Below are 19,535 nucleotides of genomic sequence, written 5' to 3'. Positions count from 1 at the left end.
CCCTCAACATTCTCCTCCGCAGGTGGCAAGTTTAACCTGCCATTCTGGAACCACTTGTAGAACTCTGTCTGCATAATCACTCCTCCATCAGAGTTGCGGCTGTTCTTTCCAACATCCAGATACAAAAACTCCTAGTTGGCAGACACTACAGCTAGCATGACTATGCTGCAAAAGCCCTTATAATTAAAATAATATGAGCCAGAGTTGGGTGGTGGGACAATCCGGACATGCTTGCCATCAATAGCACCACCACAGTTGGGAAAATCCCACTAATGGTGGAACTGGGCTGCAATGTCCTGCCTTTGCTGTGGGTTGGAAGGAAACTGTGGATAAAAAAAAGAAACAAAAAATTACTACTTCTGCACATAACATTGCAAGCAGATTTGACACAAAGATGCTTAGCCAACATAAGGAGAAAACTTAAATGAGTATTTAAAGACAAAAGAGTAAGGTCAACTTATCTGATTCATCTCCCCCTCTGGTGGCCCATTAGCAAAATTTTAGGGTGGGAGGGGAAATGGGTAGATGTTTTGGACAGGTAACCCTCTCCACTTCCATGAGAGCTGTGTGCATAAATAATCTGGGATACTTTAGCCAGCCCCTCCTTACTTATACTATTGGCAGCCCAGTGGACAGGTAAGAAGTGTCATAATCTAAAAATATGGATCTACGCTGTCCAAATTGCAGCACATTTTGACATTCTGAAAATGCCTATCAATATAATAGGAGACAAAAACTGTCTACGTTACAGTTTTGTAGGTAATCAGGCAAGCCCTTGCACTACATGGTTGGGTGAATTTATACATAAATTTAAACACAAAAGAGGGATAGTGTGTATGAGTTTGGCAAAGTCAGCAGAGTATTTGTATCTGTTGACTTTGTATTTTTTTTTTGGGGGGGGGGGGAGGTTCCAAATGAGTTTGTGCCCCAAAAAATGGTCTCTTGCATTCTGCCTGAATTTGAGGACAACAATAACATTTGTACACATTTTGGGGATTGTTTAGGGTAAGCCCCAAAATTTAGCTGACAAAAAACACTATGAAGTTACTAGGCTAGGTGTGTATGGACCCAAGATAGCATGCTAGGGAGGTTAGTTATGGAAAATATGCATGTAGGCCAACAAAAGAGCAGAACAAGCTTACAGCATGCATGTGGACAAAGAGAACATTCACAGCATATTACAATATTGCAAATTATGTAATCAACAAATTAAGACAATACATTAGTAAACATTAATACATAGAATGTGATCTTAAAGGGAAAAACTTACCCGAATATAGTCCTTCTGCAGTACTTGAATAATGGCTGAGCAGGTGTCTGGAATAATGAATCCCAGAGCCTGGGGGGAGATCCCAATGGTCCCTGTCGCCAAGTAACGCAAGCTGGCTTTGAACCTTTGCTCTGGAGTGATGGAAAGCCTCATACATGTGTCCTGTTTCTTAATATAGGGGATCACTAATGCCAAGAGTTGGTGAAAGCAGGGGTCCGTCATCCGGAGATAATTCCGAAAATCATCTGGATTATTCTCCGGAAGATCCCGCAGCAAAGGCATATGACATAATTGGTCACAATTAAGCAACTAATTTTTGGTCCAAGAACTCCTCCTCCTGTTCCTGGACTGGACTTGGATCAAAGCAATAACTCCAAGGCCAATAATAGCATGTTCTCTCCTCCGATTCTGAAACATGGCTGGTTGACGAACAGCCGTTCAGAAATTAACTGAACAGCACAAATCAACACTCACCAAACTTCTAACAGGAAATTCGCAGAAGGAGCCGAAAGGGTGGCGCATGACAATTGAACTTTCTCTTTATCAGCTCGTAGTATGTCACTACATTCGTGTTTGTTGGCCAATTGTGTACCGTTTGTATGCAAGACAAGTTCCCGGCACACGCCCCTTCGGACAAAAGTCTGACGCTCTGCTGGCCAACAATCGGATCGTGTGTACGAGGCTTAAGAGTAAACTCTGTGCCCTTCTCTTCTCTAGGGAATTGCTCTTTGGCAAGGGGCTGGTGTCAGTGTTGGAGAGGTCAGTGGGCAAGAAAAAAGACTTTCCTTTTACCAAGAAGCAGCAGAATAGAAACTTTCATCCTCCCCAGGGGTCTGGTGGAGGTCGAAGCTACCGCTGTCAGCAATGCAAAAATTTCCCATTTAAACAGGAGCAGCATCGCTGACAGTGTAGAGGGGTGAAAGGCAAGAGTGGCTTCCTGTTTAAACCCCCCAGTCTAAAGACACTTCACAGTGACTCAGCCAGCCAAGTGGGAGCAAGACTGGGTGCATTCCTCCCGCAGTGGCAGACTGTATCTTCCAACAGCTTTATTCTAGACCTTATTCAGTTCGGGTACAGGATAGTTATTGGATTGTCTGCCCCAGAGCTTTCATCCTACGTTTCTACCAAGAGACAAGGAGAAAGCTACTGCAATGTTCTCACTACTACAGAAGATGTTAGAAGAGAAGGTGATCAGCTCCATTCCCCCTAGCCAAAGAGGATATGAATGTTATTCTCACACCTTTTCTAGTACAAAAATAGTCTGGGACTTCCGATTCATTCTAAACCTCAAACAGGTGAATACGTTTGTCAAGTACAAGCTTTTCAAAATGGAATCCATATATATACAAAAAGAGAGCTGCTGTCCCCAGGGGTCTTCATGGTGTCGTTAGACCTCAGGGACGCCTATCTTCACGTTCCCATTCGATGGGAGTCCAGAAGATATCTCAGGTTCGCAGTGCAGAACGGGTTCAAGATGTTATATTTCCAGTTCAATGCCCTGCCATTTGGCCTAGCGTCTGCTCCCCATATCTTCACGAAAGTGCTGGCAGAAGCTCTTCAGACTCTAAGGTCAGAGGGGATCCAGATAATCCCCTACCTGGACGATCTGCTGCTCTTTGCAGATTCTCCAAGGCAGGTGGAGCAGAATCTGAGTAAAACTATAGATCACCTCCAGCATTTGGGATGGCTGGTCAATCTGGAGAAGTCTCATCTCATTCCCACTCGTGTTTTTGGGGAACCAGATAGACTAGAGTGTCCAGGATTTTTTTGGCGAAGGAAAAAGTACGGACTTTGATATCAGAAGTTACCGACCTCTGTGCAAGCCCGGACTCCTCAACACTGAATGTAATCCAAATCCTCTGGCTTATGACTGCAGCGATTCTGGGTGTTCAATGGGCACAATTCCATACAAGAACACTACAGAACTTTATGCTCTGTTTTGGGATGGCAAAAAGGAGTCTCTCTTCAATCGGCTAGGGATCCCGCAGGCTTTAAAGAGGTCAGTCTGCTGGTGGTTGGACACCACAAATTTATCCGCAGGTCGGCTTTGGTCTCAGCCTAATCCTGTGATTATCACGACAGATGCCAGCGCTCGTGGTTGGGGAGCTCACTCAGGCAAGCAACTAGCCCAGGGTCTCTGGGATCACCAGCAAGGCTGCCTCTCTTCCAATGCAAGTGAGCTGATGGCAGTTTCAAAGGCCTTTGTAGCTTTTGGTCCATCTTTAAAGGAAAGACATGTCCAAGTCCTTTCGGACAACGTGACCACAGTGAGCTACAGTTGTACTCATAAATTTATATACCCTGCCAGAATTTAATTTCTTGGCCGTTTTTCAGAGAATATGAATGATAACACAAAAACATTTCTTTCACTCCTCAGTTAATGTTTGTCTGAAGCCATTTATTATCAAACAACTGTGTTTACGCTTTTTAAATCCTAATGATAACAGAAACTACCCAAATGACCCTGATCAAAAGTTTACATACCCTGGAATGTTTGGCCTTGGTACAGACACAGAAGGTGGCACAAACGGGCAATTAAAGGTTAATTTGCCACATTTGTGGCTTTTTAAATCAGTGTCTGTGTATAAATAGTCCAATGAGTTTGTTAACTTTCACATGGATGCACTAAGCGGGCTAGACACTGAGCCATGAGGAGGTAGAAAAGAACAGTCAAAAGACCTGCGTAACAAGATAATGAAACTTTACAAAGATGGAAAAGGATATAAAAAGATATCCAAAGCCTTGAATATGCTAGTCAGTATTGTTCAATCACTTAAGAAGTGGAACATTTGGGGATCTCTTGATGCCAAGGTCAGGTAGATCAAGAAAGATTTCAGCCACAATTGCCACAGGAACTGTTTGGGATACAAAGAAAAACCCACAGGTAACCTCAGGAATAATACAGCCTGCTGTGGAAAAAATGGTGTGGTTGTTTTTAGGGAGCACAATACGATGATACTTGAACAAAAAAGAGCTGCATGGTCAAGTTGACAGAAAGAAGCCTTTACTATACAAGTTCCACAAAAAAGCCTGGTTACAATTTGCCCAACAACACCTTGACATGCCTCATTGGCTTTTTTGTGGCATTGGCGCAGTAAAGGCTTCCTTCTGGCAGCTCAACCATGCAGCTCTTTTTTGTTCAAGTATTGTTGATAGAGTTGCCACCTCATCCCTTTAAACTCGAACACATATTAATTACACAGGTTATGAGGCTAATTGAATGCAGGTAGGACACTGAGTTTATCTTCCACCTTAATCAGCCACCAGAACCTGTGTAATTAATGTGTTCGAATTTAAAGGGATGAGGTGGCAACGCTAATCGTTGAATTGTGCTCCTTAAAAACAACCACCTTCTTTTTGGAGAGCAGCCTGTATTTCTCCTGCGGTTACCTGTGGGTTTTTCTTTGTATCCTGAGCAATTCTTCTGCCAGTTGTGGCTGCAATCTTTCTTGGTCTACCTCACCTTGGCTTGGTATCAAAAGAGCCTCTAATTTTCCACTTCTTAATAAGTGAATAAACAGTACTGACTGGCATATTCAAGGCTTTGGATATCTTGTTATATCCTTTTCCATCTTTGTAATGTTTCATTACCTTGTTAAGCAGGTCTTTTGACTGTTCTTTTCTACCTCATGGCTGAGTGTCATTTGGGTTTTTTCTGTTGTCATGATTTTAAAAAGAGCAAACACAGTTGATTGATAATAAATGGCTTCAGCCAAACACTAACCATGAGTGAAATAAATGTTTTTGTGTTATAATTCATATTCTCTGAAAAATGGCCAAGAAATCATAAATTCTGCCAGGGTATGTAAACTTATTAGCACAACTGTATATAAACAAACAGGGGTGTACAAGTGTTCCTCACCTCTTGAGTATAGCGGAAGAGATCCTGCAGTGGTCAGAAGAAAATTTGCTATCCCTCTCTTCGGTTCACCTGAAGGGGGAGCTAAACTCTCTGGCAGACGCACTCAGCAGGGAAACATTGGCCCAGATAGAGTGGTGCCTAAACTGGGCAGTCTTCAATCAGATCTATTGGAAGTGGGGGTCTCCTCAAATAGATCTTTTCGCAACAAGGAGGAACAGGCAGGTAGACCAGCTCTTCTGTCTCCAGAGGGACCACCTCAGCTTGGGTCTGGATGCTCTATCCCAACCATGGGAGGTGGATCTAGTGTACGTTTTTCCTCCTTTTTGCTCTCTTTTCAAAGGTCATTCGGAAGATAAAGTCATCAAGGTCAACGGTTATCCTAATCGCACCTTTTTTGGCCGAAAAGGTGATAGTTTCCAAGTCTTCTAAAACTCAGCATTTCAGATCCCTGGAAACTACCCTGCAGAGAGGACCTCATACATCAGGGAGTGGTGAGCCATCTGGAATTGAGCTCTTTCTCTGATGGCCTGGCTTCTGAGAGGGAGCTGTTAGGAAGAAAGGGGCTTTCAGCTAAAGTGATTAATACTATCCTTAGTAATTGGAAACCAACTACCAATGCTATATATGAGAAAATCTGGAAGAAATTCAGCTTCTGGCACAGGTTTAATAGAATTTCGGGGGCAATGATTCCCGAAGTCCTAGATTTTCTCCAAGCGGGGGCAGACCTGAACTTGGCAGTTAGTAGCTTCAAGGTACAAGTGTCAGCGTTATCTAGTTTCCTAAGTAGGAGGCTTATAGAAGAGCCCCTAATCAAGAGGTTTCTTACAGCCATAGGTCGTAGAAGGACTCCCAGGACAAGTAGATTTCCGTCATGGGATTTATCTCTGGTGCTGCAGAGTTTTTGTGGGGTGCCTTTTGAACCACTAAGGAGCTACCGATAAAGTTATTGACCATAAAGATTGTACATCATGAATATCCATGCTTTATATTGAAAATATATGGCACATTTACTATATTATTATTTCATTTAATTTGTTTATTTGGATGACAGCCCCGTAATCCAAGACGAGGGCGTGTGACGTCACCGAAGTGAAGAGAACCACAACGCATTTCTAAGCATGCGCGAAGTTCCCACTGGGCATGCGCGCTCCTTTATCAAGACTTGATAAAGGAGCGCGCATGCCCAGTGGGAACTTCGCGCATGCTCAGAAACGCGTTGTGGTTCTCTTCACTTTGGTGACGTCACACGCCCTCGTCTTGGATTACGGGACTGTCATCCAGCGCAGCGGCCTGTTTGCTTCCTCCCGTGGGTGATCGAGACCATCTCCACCGCTCATCATGCCGGATCCATGCCATGGACGCTGAGATTGTCACTGAAGCCATGCCCCGTTTTGTAGCCGGTCTTCTCTTAACCTTACTGTAAGTGTGGATAACCTATTATTGCCAGTAATAAATACCTGCACTCAGAGGCGCTTTCTTCTCTTTTTTCTTTCATGGTTATTGGAGAGCTGACCCTGCTCACTTGGAAAGCTTGCCCTCAGCGCTGGTTACAGACTATAGACACTTTAGTTAGAGACATTTCAGCCATGTTTTATCTTGCCCTTATCTCCTTGATACAAGTTTACTGCCATCCATGGCTGTAGCTATGGACTAAGAATGAGACTGTTTTGTAGCTGCAGCTACATTGTTGCCATGTACTATTGATTATATCATCTTGCATTCGTCTTGTCCATATTTGTTTTTTGGTTCATTGATCGAATCCACATTTATTATTTTTAATAGTGTACCCTCTAATTCTGTCCTGCGCGCTTGCACGCATCTGTTATATACTGGCAGATAGTCAAACAGGAAGTCCACCCCTATATAATCCCTCCTACACGGGAAGGACCTCAGTTTTTTTGCCAGTGTCTGTAAGGTGGAATGGTCACTTATGTGATACATGTGCTTTTGGAGCATGCTTGGAGGTCTGGACAGTTCTATTTAGAATCATGGACTTCATTCAGATCCATTCGAAAAAGCTATCAGCCAAAATGGATGGTACCCAAGCCTCATTGGAAGGAGAGAAGATTCCTCGAGGTTTTGCCTGTAATGCAGCCTTATGGTGCTGGACCCTGCGTAATGGAGCCCTGTGCAGTGTTTGTTCTGACCAAGGTGCTTTCCTGCACTTTGGTCAGAACAAACACTGCACAGGGCTCCATTACGCAGGGTCCAGTGCCATAAGACTGCATTACAGGCAAAACCTGCATTACTTGGCCACTCCCCTGGACCTACAGGTCCAGGGGAGTGGACCCCAGATTAAGGCGGACCCAGTCCCTGAAGGTCTTTTATGACAAAGCTCGCTGTGATGGGTGAAGATTGGACTCCTGTTATGTTTAGAGTCCTGCAGCAGGAATGGTGAGTCTGCATTTTTACAGTTTCTCATTTAAAAAAGAAAAAGGGAGATCTGACTGTCTGTCCTCCCAGTGGCCACTGCGGACAGTGTGCTGTTTAATCATGATGTGTACTTCTTAGTCATGTGGGCTGCTGTTTCTCCTCCAGCCACTAGAGGGCGCATGCTTGCTCAGTATGGCGTATTTTCATATAGGCAGGAAGTGGAAGAGTAACCATGTTGCCATGAGGTCGACGGCTTCAGCGGGGCCTCTTGAGACATAACACCAGCCCATGGATACTAGTGAAGTGTGAGCACTTACTATGGGAGAACTGTGTGGCCAGACAAGTCATGATTATATACTGGATACTTACTGCTTAAAGTGATTGTAAAGGCTCGTTTTTTATTTTTTTTAAATGACAAACATACCATACTTGCCTCCACTGTGCAGCTTGTTTTGCACAGAGTGGCCCTGATCGTCCATTTCTGGGGTCCCCTGGTGGCTCTCGCGGCTCTTCCCCGCATCAGATAACACCCTAGGAGAAGCGCTCTCCCGGGGGGTTACCTTGCAGGCGCACTCCTGAGTCCAGCATTTGTGTCCATAGACACGAATGCCGGACTCTGTCCCGGTACCCACGTCTTTGGATTTGATTGACAGCAGCGGGAGCCAATGGCTGAGCTGCTATAAATCTATCCAATTAAGAGCCGGGACCCTGTGGAGAGAGGGACAGCGCGTCCCCACCGAGGGAAAAAACACAAGGGTTTACAACCCCTTTAATCTGAGGGGCCTGCGCAACTCTAAGTCGATACACCCCCAGCAGTGCACTTTAAAGTGTTGGGTCTCTAGAATACTGTGCATTTGGCACAAAAATAGTATGGGGCCTGGTGCAGTTGAACAGGTGCATACTTGCAAACTTCAGAATAATGTGCATTTGGTCTGCAGGAGCTTACTTTTAGGCTGAAGCAGGAAAAGGCTGCATGGCATGCATATGTGCTAAACTAGTAAAAACTAGTATGGGGTTCAGTGCAGTTGGGCAGGTGCAGCATAGTATACATGCTTGCAAGCTTGTTGCCTAAACGTATGCTTGAATAAACACGTTTTGCATAGATGTTGCATGCATACATACATACATGTGGCGTAAGCACATGTTAGGAAGAACATGCGCATCGGTGCACTTGAAGGAGTTGTGTCTCCAGAATAGCATGCATTGGGTCTGCAGGTGCTTAGTTTTGGGCTTCCTTTTCACACATGTGCGACTTGAAAGTCGCGCATTTTGGTTGCAACTTTGATGCAATTTTTGCAGCGACATAAAGCAGTGCTTGTGTAATCCTGAGGTCTATGAACCTCAAGTCGTGCCAAGGTCAGACCGGAGTGGTGCAGGGGCTGCTTTGAGGTCGCTGCGACTTGAAGACACATGGCTGTGAAGTGTACTCATTGGAAATTGTGGGGATGTGACTTGTCAGACGACCTTGCAGTCCCAAGTCACAGGACGGGTCGCACAGGTGTGGAAGAGGCCTTAGGCTGTTGAAGCAGCATAGAAGCTGTGTTGGATGCCTATGTACTTGGCTAATCCCGACTATAACTAGTATGGGCCCAGGTGCAGTTGAGCAGGTACAGCATAGTATACATGCTTACTTGCATAGAACACAAGCCTGCATAGGCACATGTTTGCATAGCCCATCCGCCCAGCATGCAGCCCCCCAAGGCTGGCCGCGACCGCACGTGTGCGTGGATGCATGTTACGTAGATGCAGGTTTTTATAATCATATGTTTGTATAGACTTTTGGGCATAAGTGTGTATGCATGTTGCATAAATATACGTATTTTGCATGGATGCATGTTTGCATTAACACATGGTGCATAGTATTGCGTAAGGGCATGTTTGCATGGACACACGCTTTCATGTTTTACCTAAACGTATATTTGCTTAAGCACATACCTACATGCTTCCATAAACGCATGCCTCCATAAATGCATATCGCTTAAACACATGCTGGCATGTTTTCATTTGTACTGCATACGTATATGCTTAGTTTGAACTGTATACATATGTGCTTAGTTGCATTAAACTGTATGCATATGTGCTTAGTTGCATTAAACTGTATACATACAGTATCTCACAAAAGTGAGTACACCCCTCACATTTTTGTAAATTTTTTAATATCTTTTCATGTGAGAACACTGAAGAAACAACACTTTGCTTCAATGTAAAGCAGTGAGTGTACAGCTTGTATAACAGTGTAAATTTGCTGTCCCCTCAAAATAACTCAACACACAGCCATTAATGTCTAAACCGCTGGCAACAAAAGTGAGTACAACCCTAAGTAAAAATGTCCAAATTGGGCCCAATTAGCCATTTTCCTTCCCCGGTGTCATGTCACTCATTTTTGTTACAAGGTCTCAGGTGTAAATGGGGAGCAGGTGTATTAAATTTGGTGTTATCGCTCTCACTCTCATACTGGTAACTGGAAGTTTAACAGGGCACCCTTATGGCAAAGAACTCTCTGAGGATCTGAAAAAAAAATGTTGCTCTACATAAAGATGGCCTAGGCTATAAGAAGATTGCCAAGACCCTGAAACTGAGCTGCAGCACGGTGGCCAAGACCATACAGCGGTTTAACAGGACAGGTTCCACTCAGAACAGGCCTCGCCATGGTCGGCCAAAGAAGTTGAGTGCACGTGCTCAGCGTCATATCCAGAGGTTGTTTTTGGGAAATAGATGTATGAGTGCTGACAGCATTGCTGCAGAGGTTGAAGGGGTGGGGGTGGGAGGTCAGTCTGTCAGTGCTCAGACCATACGCCACACACTGCATCAAATTGGTCTGCGTGGCTGTCGTCCCAAAAGGAAGCTTCTTCTAAAGATGATGCATAAGAAAGCCCGCAAACAGTTTGAAGACAAGCAGACTAAGGACATAGATTACTGGAACCATTCCTGTGGTCTGATAAGGCCAAGATAAACTTATTAGGTTCAGATGGTGTCAAGCATGTGTGGCGGCAACCAGGGGAGGAGTACAAAGACAAGTGTGTCTTGTCTACAGTCAAACATGGTGGTGGGAGTGTCATGGCCTAGGGCTGCATGAGTGCTCCCGACACTGGAGAGCTACAGTTCATTGAGGGAACCATGAATGCCAACTTGTACTGTGACATACTGAAGCAGAGCGTGATCCCCTGCCTTTCGGAGACTGGGCCGCAGGGCAGTATTCCAACATAACAACCCCAAACACACCTCCGATGACCACTGCCTTGCTAAAGAAGCTGACGGTAAAGGTGATGGATTGGCCAAGCATGTCTCTAGACCTAAACCCTATTGAGCATCTGCGGGGCATCTTCAAATGGTAGGTGAAGGAGCGCAAGGTCTCTAACATCCACCAGCTCTGTGATGTCGTCATGGAGGAGTGGAAGATGACTCCAGTGGCAACCTGTGAAGCTCTGGTGAACTCCATGCCCAAGAGGGTTAAGGCAGTGCTGGAAAATAATGGTAGCCACACAAAATATTGACACTTTGGGCCTAGGGGTGTACTCACTTTTGTTGCCATCAGTTTAGACATTAATAACTGTGTGTTGAGTTATTTTGAGGGACAGCAAATTTACACTGTTATACAAGCTGTACACTCACTACTTTACATTGTAGCAAAGTTTCATTTCTTCAGTGTTGTCACATGAAAAGATATAATAAAATATTTACAAAAATGTGAGGGGTGTACTTATTTTTGTGAGATACTGTATGTGCTTATTTGCCTAGGACTACATACATATCTGTTTGTTTGTTTTTTGCCTAGGACTGTATACATATGTGTTTATTTGTCTAGAGATATATACATATGTGCTTATTTGCCTTGGGATACATACATATGTGCTTATTGCCTTGAGCTGCAGACATAGATGCATGAATGGCAAGAATACTTGTATACCTGCATGTTTGCATACCTGGGTACCTGCATACTTACAGGGTTGGATAGTGGTAGACCAACATTGTCTAGGCCTGCATCCTTGTGGAACTGCATATTAGTTTGTCTAATACAGTCACTTTATTATGTAAGTTAGCTAAATGACTTAGAAGGGTGAGGCAGGTCCACCCCCCTCAGGTTCAGTGGTCTGGCAATGTTCACGTCTCATGTTGGACCAATGGCATCGGGGTGATCTGAGCCACTGTGGCGCCTGATCTTGGATCAAGCCTGGCTAGTACTTGGATGGGAGACTGCCCAGGTTTCCCTCCTAAGTGAGGGAGGCATCTGAGGTTGCTGTGTTTGAGAGTATCTCAGGCCATAAGATTTTAGAGAAGTCTCCTGAGGTGGTTTGCTCTTTCCTTAGTCGGGTCAGTCTTTGCCTTGTGTTGGGTCTTGGAGAAAAAGTTATGGGCTTATGATGACCTCTCTGCAAAAGGTAGATTGCAGGGCCCATAATCATCAGGAAACACGCAGCTTCATGTGCCGGGTTGTTTCCAGCCTCATCAAAGATTTCTGTAATTGCAGTGGAAAGTAGTCTCTTCTTTGTTTTTTTTTTGTGACCATCCTTCTGAGGTTCACAAAGCTCCTAGCTCCGGTGCTGGACTTGCTAAAGTCGCAGGGGGTGTTAATCTCAGTATACCTCAATAACCTTTGCTCGGGAAGCAGTTGATTAAGATTTTCCTTCGAGACATTTTGCAGCTGTATCTAGGTCGAAGCACATTCCTTATTTACAGTCCTACTCCAGGGCTTGGAGAGGATCCTTTTCTATGTCTGGAACTTGAAAATCCAGGAATTGGATTGCTGGAGGGCTCTGTTCCTGGGGTGTTGCACAGCTAAAGATTGGTGGTTGATGGTTCAGAATCTAAAAAGGTTGAATTCTTCTTCTCAGGTATTGGAAGATAATAACCACTGATGCAAGTTTCTCCATTTGGTTTGAGAGTGGCTACAGTTCAATGGACTTGGTCTCCATGGGAGAGAATACTGCCCATAAATATCTTGAAGCTTTTGGCCAGTACGCCTTGCTCTAGATTATGGTACAAACCAGATGTAGGTTCTATCCAGAAAAGTCTCTGCAGGGGCATATATATCAACCACCAGGGCGGCACCAAGAGTAATGCGGCTCAGGAAAGTGAACCACGTTCCAGGTATAGAATAGTGGCAGGGGGAACTCCTGCAGGTGAATCTACTAGATTCCAAGTTCTACAACATGTTGGGTCAAGTTGGGTCAGGTTGTGTCCGGGACAAGGGTCCCACTGGCAATAGGGGTAGATGCACTGGTAATGCCTTAGGGACCAGTTCTCCCTTATTTGACGCTTTCCCTCTGTTTCGACTTCTGCCACACCTTTTGTGAACAATCTGGAAGGGGGGTAACGCTGATAATAATGTTAGCCGAATTAGCCCAGGAGGGCTTGGTACACTGACATAGCGAGTCTTGCAGGGAGCGCTCCTTGGACACTCCCAGTCCAGCGGCACCTAATGGTCTTGAGTCCTGTATCTCAGCACTGTTGAGTATATCATTATATTATATCATATTATAAATAAAACATCTCTGGCATTTGCATTTTACTGAGCAAAAGGACTTGATGAATACGTTTGGATAAAGCACACGCGTAATGCCGTGTACACAGGGACGGACTTTTCGACCAAACTTGTCCGACAGAACGAATCTGTCGGACAATGCGACCCTGTGTGGGTTTCATCAGACCTGCAGCAGACTTTTTCGGTCGAAAATCAGACAGACTTTAGATTTGGAACATGTTTCAAATCTTTCTGACGGACTCAAGTCAGCTTGAAAAATCCGTTCGTCTGTATGCTAGTCCGACGGACGAAAACTGATGCTAGGGCAGCCATTGGCTACTGGCTATCAACTTCCTTATTTTAGCCCAGTTATCACGTACGAATCTGTTGGACTTTGGTGTGATTGTGTGTAGGCAAGTCCGTTCGTTCATAGGTCAGTCGGAAGTCCGTCGGAAAGACCGTCAGACCTTTGATGCCAAAAAATCCGCCCGTGTGTACACGGCATAAGGCATTCAGAATATGTTGTGTAGTGGATCAGGTTAACACTTTTTCTTTGTACCAGCCAAACATGTATACTTCTGGGTTCCCAAGTTTTATTTCATCACAATGGGGTTGATTTACTAAAACTGGAGAGTGAAAAATCTGGTGCAGCTCTGCAAAGAAACCAATCAGCATCCAGGTTTTTCGCCAAAGCTTAATTGAACAAACTGAAGTTAGAAGCTGATTGGTTACTATGAAGAGCTGCACCAGATTTCACACTCTCCAGTTTTAGTAAATCAACCCCAATGTCCCAAGAGTCAGCAGAAAAACTTGATAGCGTTGTTTTAGGCATATACACTGCCAAATGGACAACCCCAACTACCACAATGCAAATAACTTTAAATAAACCTATCATTTTTAGTGTGTTGTTGTTGTTGCCTTTCCCATTAAGTTATGAAAGGCAGCTTACCACATGTATTCTTAAAATAAACTTTCGATTGCCATCTTTTTATTTATATTCTGGGAATTTATCCAACAAAATATTTTGGACAATGTTTTGTTCATTTTCCAGGAACCAGGGAATTATATTTACATAAGGAACAGAGTGAATCCAAAAATAAATTGGAAAAAGTTTCATGTTTAAAGTACATTGCAGCACGAAACCTGTATCCCCTGGCATTGGGTTGTGACCAAGGCAAGGAAATCTGATACCTGTCAAATGTTAATCACTGTTGGATCAACTCCGAAATTATAGTTAGCATTGTGTGACTTATGAACCTTATTTTTCAAAAGCGTTCCATGCTGCAGAAGGTTTGTGTATCATGTTCCTGTACTTGTATTTGTTTGGTATCTGTATTTCTCCCAGCATTCATTTGGGGAAATGGACTTCAACACCATGTAAAAGTTGGTGCTACTAGGAGGTTGGACACTAAGCAAAGCCCCATCTTGTGGCAATAGGCCTGCATATACTGAACAAACTCAGTTTAGATTAGTGTCCTTAGGTAAACCTCTATCCCCAGCTCAGCTGGCTCAAGATTTAGAAGATTTGCTATTAAAACCTTAGGACTCATACACACGATTAGAATATCGGACAAATCATTGTCCATTTTTTTTTTTTCCATGGTAGTCTCCATATTGAAAAGAGGTTAGTCGACTTACAAAAATTTCCGTACGACAGAATACAACTTTAAAAAGTGATGTAATGCAGCCCTCAAACTTTCCACTCACCTGCTCATATTAGGCGAGTGGAAATAAGCTGAGGGCGAGTGTCCCAGCTTGGTTCGGGCAAGGGGCGGGTCTGCTCGGCTCGGGCAAGGAGGCGAGTCGGCTGGCTCGGCTAGGGTGGCTCTATTCGGCTCGGACGGGGAGGTCGGCGGCTTGACTTGGATGCAGGCAACAGGTGATCCTCACCCCAAAACCATAAGCACATGCCAGAAACTGTTCATGCTCTACAGAGCTGTGAAGGTGCATTTGGTGTTGCAGGTGTTGTACATGCCAGAAAAATTGGAGACAGCGATCCATTGTTTAAACTGAGCAAAAGTTATGTGGACTGTGCAGTGAAGTGACTGCAAGAGTGGGACATATTAAAAAAGGAAGTTGCTGAGAAAAAGGAGCCTGGAAGTCTCCAAGTGTGCAAGCCCCGCTGGTTGCCAGTTCAGAGGAACCACCAATTTTTGGGTCTGCCAGGGCAACAGTAACCCCAGCTAGAGGGGAAGGCAGATAAACTCTTAGTCCTGTGAGAGCCGTTGACTGTCTTGACTTTTGAAGTTGCAGGCTGTTTCTCCTGGCAACATGGGTGTAAATAAACCAGCTGGCGTTAGTGATACAAGTGTGCCACAGCCAATAGCCACATCGGTGAAGCCAGTCCAGCTGTGCCATGGAGTCTGCCTACCCAGGATCATTGCAAGTGGCCTTGTGAAGAGAAGAATCAGCAGGTCTGGGGGAGCCTGCACTCTACACAGTGCACCTCTCAACCCTGCACTCGGTACGTAGCGCACCTCTCAACCCTGCACTCGGTACATAGCGCACTTCTCAACCCTGCACTTGGTACATAGCGCACTTCTCAACCCTGCACTCAGTACGTAGCGCACTTCTCCACCCTGCACTTGGTACATAGCGCACTTCTCAACCCTGCACTCAGTACGTAGTGCGCATCTCAACCCTGCACTCGGTATGTAGCACGCCTCTTAACCCTGCACTTGGTACGTAGCGCACCTCTCAACCCTGCACTTGGTACGTAGTGCACCTCTCAACCCTGCACTCGGTACGTAGCGCACCTCTCAACCCTGCACTCGGTACGTAGCGCACCTCTCAACCCTGCAATCGGTACGTAGTGCACCTCTCAACCCTGCACTCGGTACGTAGCGCACCTCTCAACTCTGCACTTGGTACGTAGCGCATATTTTCTTAAGGCAGTAATGATGTGTAGAGTGCCTATAGTAGCCGATCATATTTTATCCTTATTTTAGGGGCCATCAAGGGGTTAAAGGTGTTCCCTAGGTGTGTTTCTAATTGTGAGGGGATGTGACTGACTAGAGGAGGAGCCAGATCGCTGCTCCTACTTAGGAACACACGATCTGTCTCTCCTCCCCTGTCAGAACAGGGATTTGTGTGTTTACACACACAAATCCCCGTTCTGGCTCTCGTGCCCACAATCGCCTGCTATGGCTCTTAAAGAAAGTGCCGTAAATATACGGCGATTTGCGCAGGAGAGCCAACCTGCTGCCGTATATGTTGGGGAGCCGGTCAGGAAGTGGTTAAAGTGAATATTCACATAGTTGTTTGAGTAAAGGCTCTCAACTCTTTTAGCAAATCTGCCCAAATATGTTTTGACATTCCTATCAATAGATTCTTAAAGTGGCATTCCACCCATTTTTGTAGCTGCTGACTTTTTTAATAAACACAGAAAGTGTATCTGCTGACTTTTAATAAACAGACACTTACCTGTCCCACGGTCCAGCGATGTGGCCACCCGAAGCCTAGCTTCTCTCCTTCTCCTCTCCATGGCGCCGGCATTGCAAGTGTGGGCACCCGGCTGTGACAGCTTGCGGGCATCGCGCTGCACGTTCTGAATGGCCGGGCAATCTTCTGGGACCTGTGACGTGTCCCAGAAGATTGCAGAGAGGGAGAGGAGAACTTCTGCGGCATCATGAGCAGAAATGGGAGCTAGGTACCTCTCAAAACTAGATTTCCGCCCCCCCCCCAAAAAAAAAAAAAATTACATACTAAATGTGGCATCAGGAGTGCTTAAAGCGGAAAATGTGCTTAAATGTGGGGGTCAGGAATGCTTAAAGCAGAAGTTCCACTTTTGGGTGGAACTCAGCTTTAAATCAATTGTAAGCCCCCTTTTGGACCCTCTTTCATATCTAGCCTACTGCGGCAGATTGCATACATTTCTAGTTCTTATGTCTTTATTTCCTGCATACTTCTTTGTTCCTCTTAGTGTAGTGGTTTTATTATTTACAGTTAACTTGTCAGGCAACCCCAGAGTGTCCAGCTGCTATTGTCAAGTCCCAGAATACTTTGCCAGCTGGTGTCTATTGGCCAGTAGGAAATGCATGGAATTTTAAGCTGAAAAAAGGGCTGGGGATCCAGAGGTTGACACATTTAACAGTGATTATGGCTGTTGCTATAAATAGAAGTATAATAGAAAGATTCATTGAACAAATGTTAACTGGAATCCCTCACTTGTAGTAGACCATGTGCTGGTAAATTGTGTCTAAACAGATATCACAATGACTTCACTGAACATCACTTTGCGCAGTTATTTAATTGGAAGCATGTTTACCACACCCAATTAAGAGCTCGCACTATTTGATCTCTTTATAGATCTGTACCGCTGTATGCCAAGATTTGAAACCGTTTTTTGCTGAAAAACGCCTTAAAGTAGCGTTTTCCCCCGATTGAAAATGCTGCGTCATGCCCTCACACTTCAGTGCTCTATGCTATATAGCCACACACTTGTACAAGTGCCCTCCCATAGAATTGCATTGCAGCGAAGTTGAGAACTAACTACCTTGAATTTCTGACAGCACTGTGTCTTTTAGTTGCTGTCGGTTAAACAGCACAGTCATATTTAGAGACCCTGCAGAGTTGCTGTCAGATGGAATTAAAGATAAAACTAGGAAAATAGAGGTTGTTAGTCTACCTGTGACTTCAGTTCGGTTTTTGCTATTGTAGTCCTCTTGGAAAATTAATTGGCTGCATATTTTTTAGTTTATCAGTTTTTTTGTTTTTCTGGTACAATAGGTCCCGTTCCTAATTGGGCACATAGGAAGGCGAGATCGGAGCACCAGTGGAATTGAGGGAGAAATGTAACATCTACTTGAAGGCTGTTTTCTGATACGAGAAGGTGTTGTGGCGCCTAAGAGACGTTATCCAGTGTCGCAATTGAATGTAGCAGAAAAATTCCACTGAGGGGGCTTCATGAGATTCCTGGACCAAGGACCACGAAGGAAAGGCGCACAATCCAAGGAGGTGGTGAACCTGCAAGAATCCGTGCACGGGCCACCACGAGAAAGCATGGGGTTGCTCAAGTCCTGGAGGGAACATAGGGTTGTACAAGAGGGGAAGAAGGGGGAGGAACAGCAACATGAGCCTGCCTGAATACTGTAGTGAGTCCCAAAGGTTTAGGCTATGTGCCATTAAGGGACTGAGAGAAGGGGGGCGTATTTTAGGCGGAAGCCATAGTAGCGCAGAAACTGGTACTGTTGCGGAATAAGGATTTTCCCGAAGGACCCAAAGAGGGATGTCCGTCGTAGGCTGGAACATGGCGAGCGGAGCAATTTGCGCTGCTAGATTGTACTTTGCGATCTTCGGAACGCCTAGTCCACCTCGTAATTTATGGGTACACAGAGTAGAGTGGGTGACCCTGGGGCGTTTGTTGGCCTAAATGAAGGACAGGAATCTGTTCTGAAGCGAGCGTAGATAGAACACTGGGAACCAGACTGCTAGAGTCCTGAAATAGTATAGGATCTTTGGAAGAATGGTCATCTTGACCGCATGTATGAGGCCGATCCATGATAAGTTTTTATCATTTTTTTTTTAATCTGTTAAAGCGGTAGTAAACATCGCTTGGACACTTTTTTACCTACAGGTAAGCTTATAATAAAGCTTACCTGTTGGCACAAGGAATATCTCCTAAACCTGCATCATTTAGGCGATAGTCACTATTTCTGCAGCCAATGCCATACTAATGCCATCACTTTGCTCCATACCGCAGCTGTGTCTTCCATGTGCCTGCGTGGGAGTGACATCATCACGGCTCAGCCAATCAAATGGCCAGAGCTTGTGAACCTGGGAAGAAGACTGGGTGAAGATGGAAGCCCTGTCAGTGGTGACAGAGTGAGGCTGGAAGGCTTCATTTTAAAGGCTAGGTTCACCCTTGATACATGTCACATTACACCTGTATATAGGATATAACATGTTCGAGCTCCTGCCTCCTCTCCCTCCGATCCCCCTCTCCCTGTGGCAGTGGGCGAAGGATCCTCACCCGGCACCCACTGTCACAATTTAAAAACAGCGTGGCCACATCATTTAGTCACAGTGTTCTGTAAATAAATTAACTACAAGTACACAGCGGACGACTGTTTGTAGCTCTCAATGAACTGTGAGGCCCCTGGTGAGCATCCTCGTAGTTCATTGTTTCTTCCTGCAATTCAGTAACTACCTGCCCATATCGATGGTATGGACAGACAGTGTACTGAGAGTCTGCAGGATCTTGGCATTAGGGATGGGCGAACAGTTCGCCCCGAGCATAAGTTCAGGCCGAACTTTGGTTGTTCGGATGTTCTACGAACAATATGCGGTGTTCGGGGCAAATTTGAAAGCCGCTGGAACACCGTTAAAGTCTATGGGACACTAACATGAAAAATCAAAAGTGCTCATTTTAAAGGCTTATATGCAAGTTATTGTCATAAAAAGTGTTTGGGGACCTGGGACCTGCCCCAGGGGACATACATCAATGCAACATTTTTTTTTTTAAATTGCAGTTTTTTCTGGAGCAGTGATATTTTTAATGCTTAAAGTGAAACAATAAAAATGAAATATTCCTTTTAAATATCGTGCCTGGGGGGTGTCTATAGTATGCC

The 19,535-nt window shown here is 44.8% G+C and overlaps 1 long non-coding RNA gene across 1 annotated transcript in view; it reads left to right on the top strand.

Moving 5' to 3' along the window:
- LOC141105309 (uncharacterized) overlaps window positions 1-19,307 on the top strand; it is a 64,201-nt gene extending 44,894 nt beyond the window's left edge. Inside the window, exon 4 of the long non-coding RNA XR_012235563.1 lies at window positions 17,695-19,307. This is a non-coding gene — a long non-coding RNA (uncharacterized lncRNA). The remainder of the gene's footprint in view (window positions 1-17,694) is intronic.
- The last annotated feature ends 228 nt before the right edge of the window (window positions 19,308-19,535 follow it).

The sequence above is a fragment of the Aquarana catesbeiana genome, linkage group LG08, assembly GCF_042186555.1.
Source record: "Aquarana catesbeiana isolate 2022-GZ linkage group LG08, ASM4218655v1, whole genome shotgun sequence".
Classification (NCBI taxonomy): domain Eukaryota; kingdom Metazoa; phylum Chordata; class Amphibia; order Anura; family Ranidae; genus Aquarana; species Aquarana catesbeiana.
The sequence above is the reverse complement of the archived record's forward strand: the minus strand, read 5'-3'. Positions and strand labels throughout refer to the sequence as shown.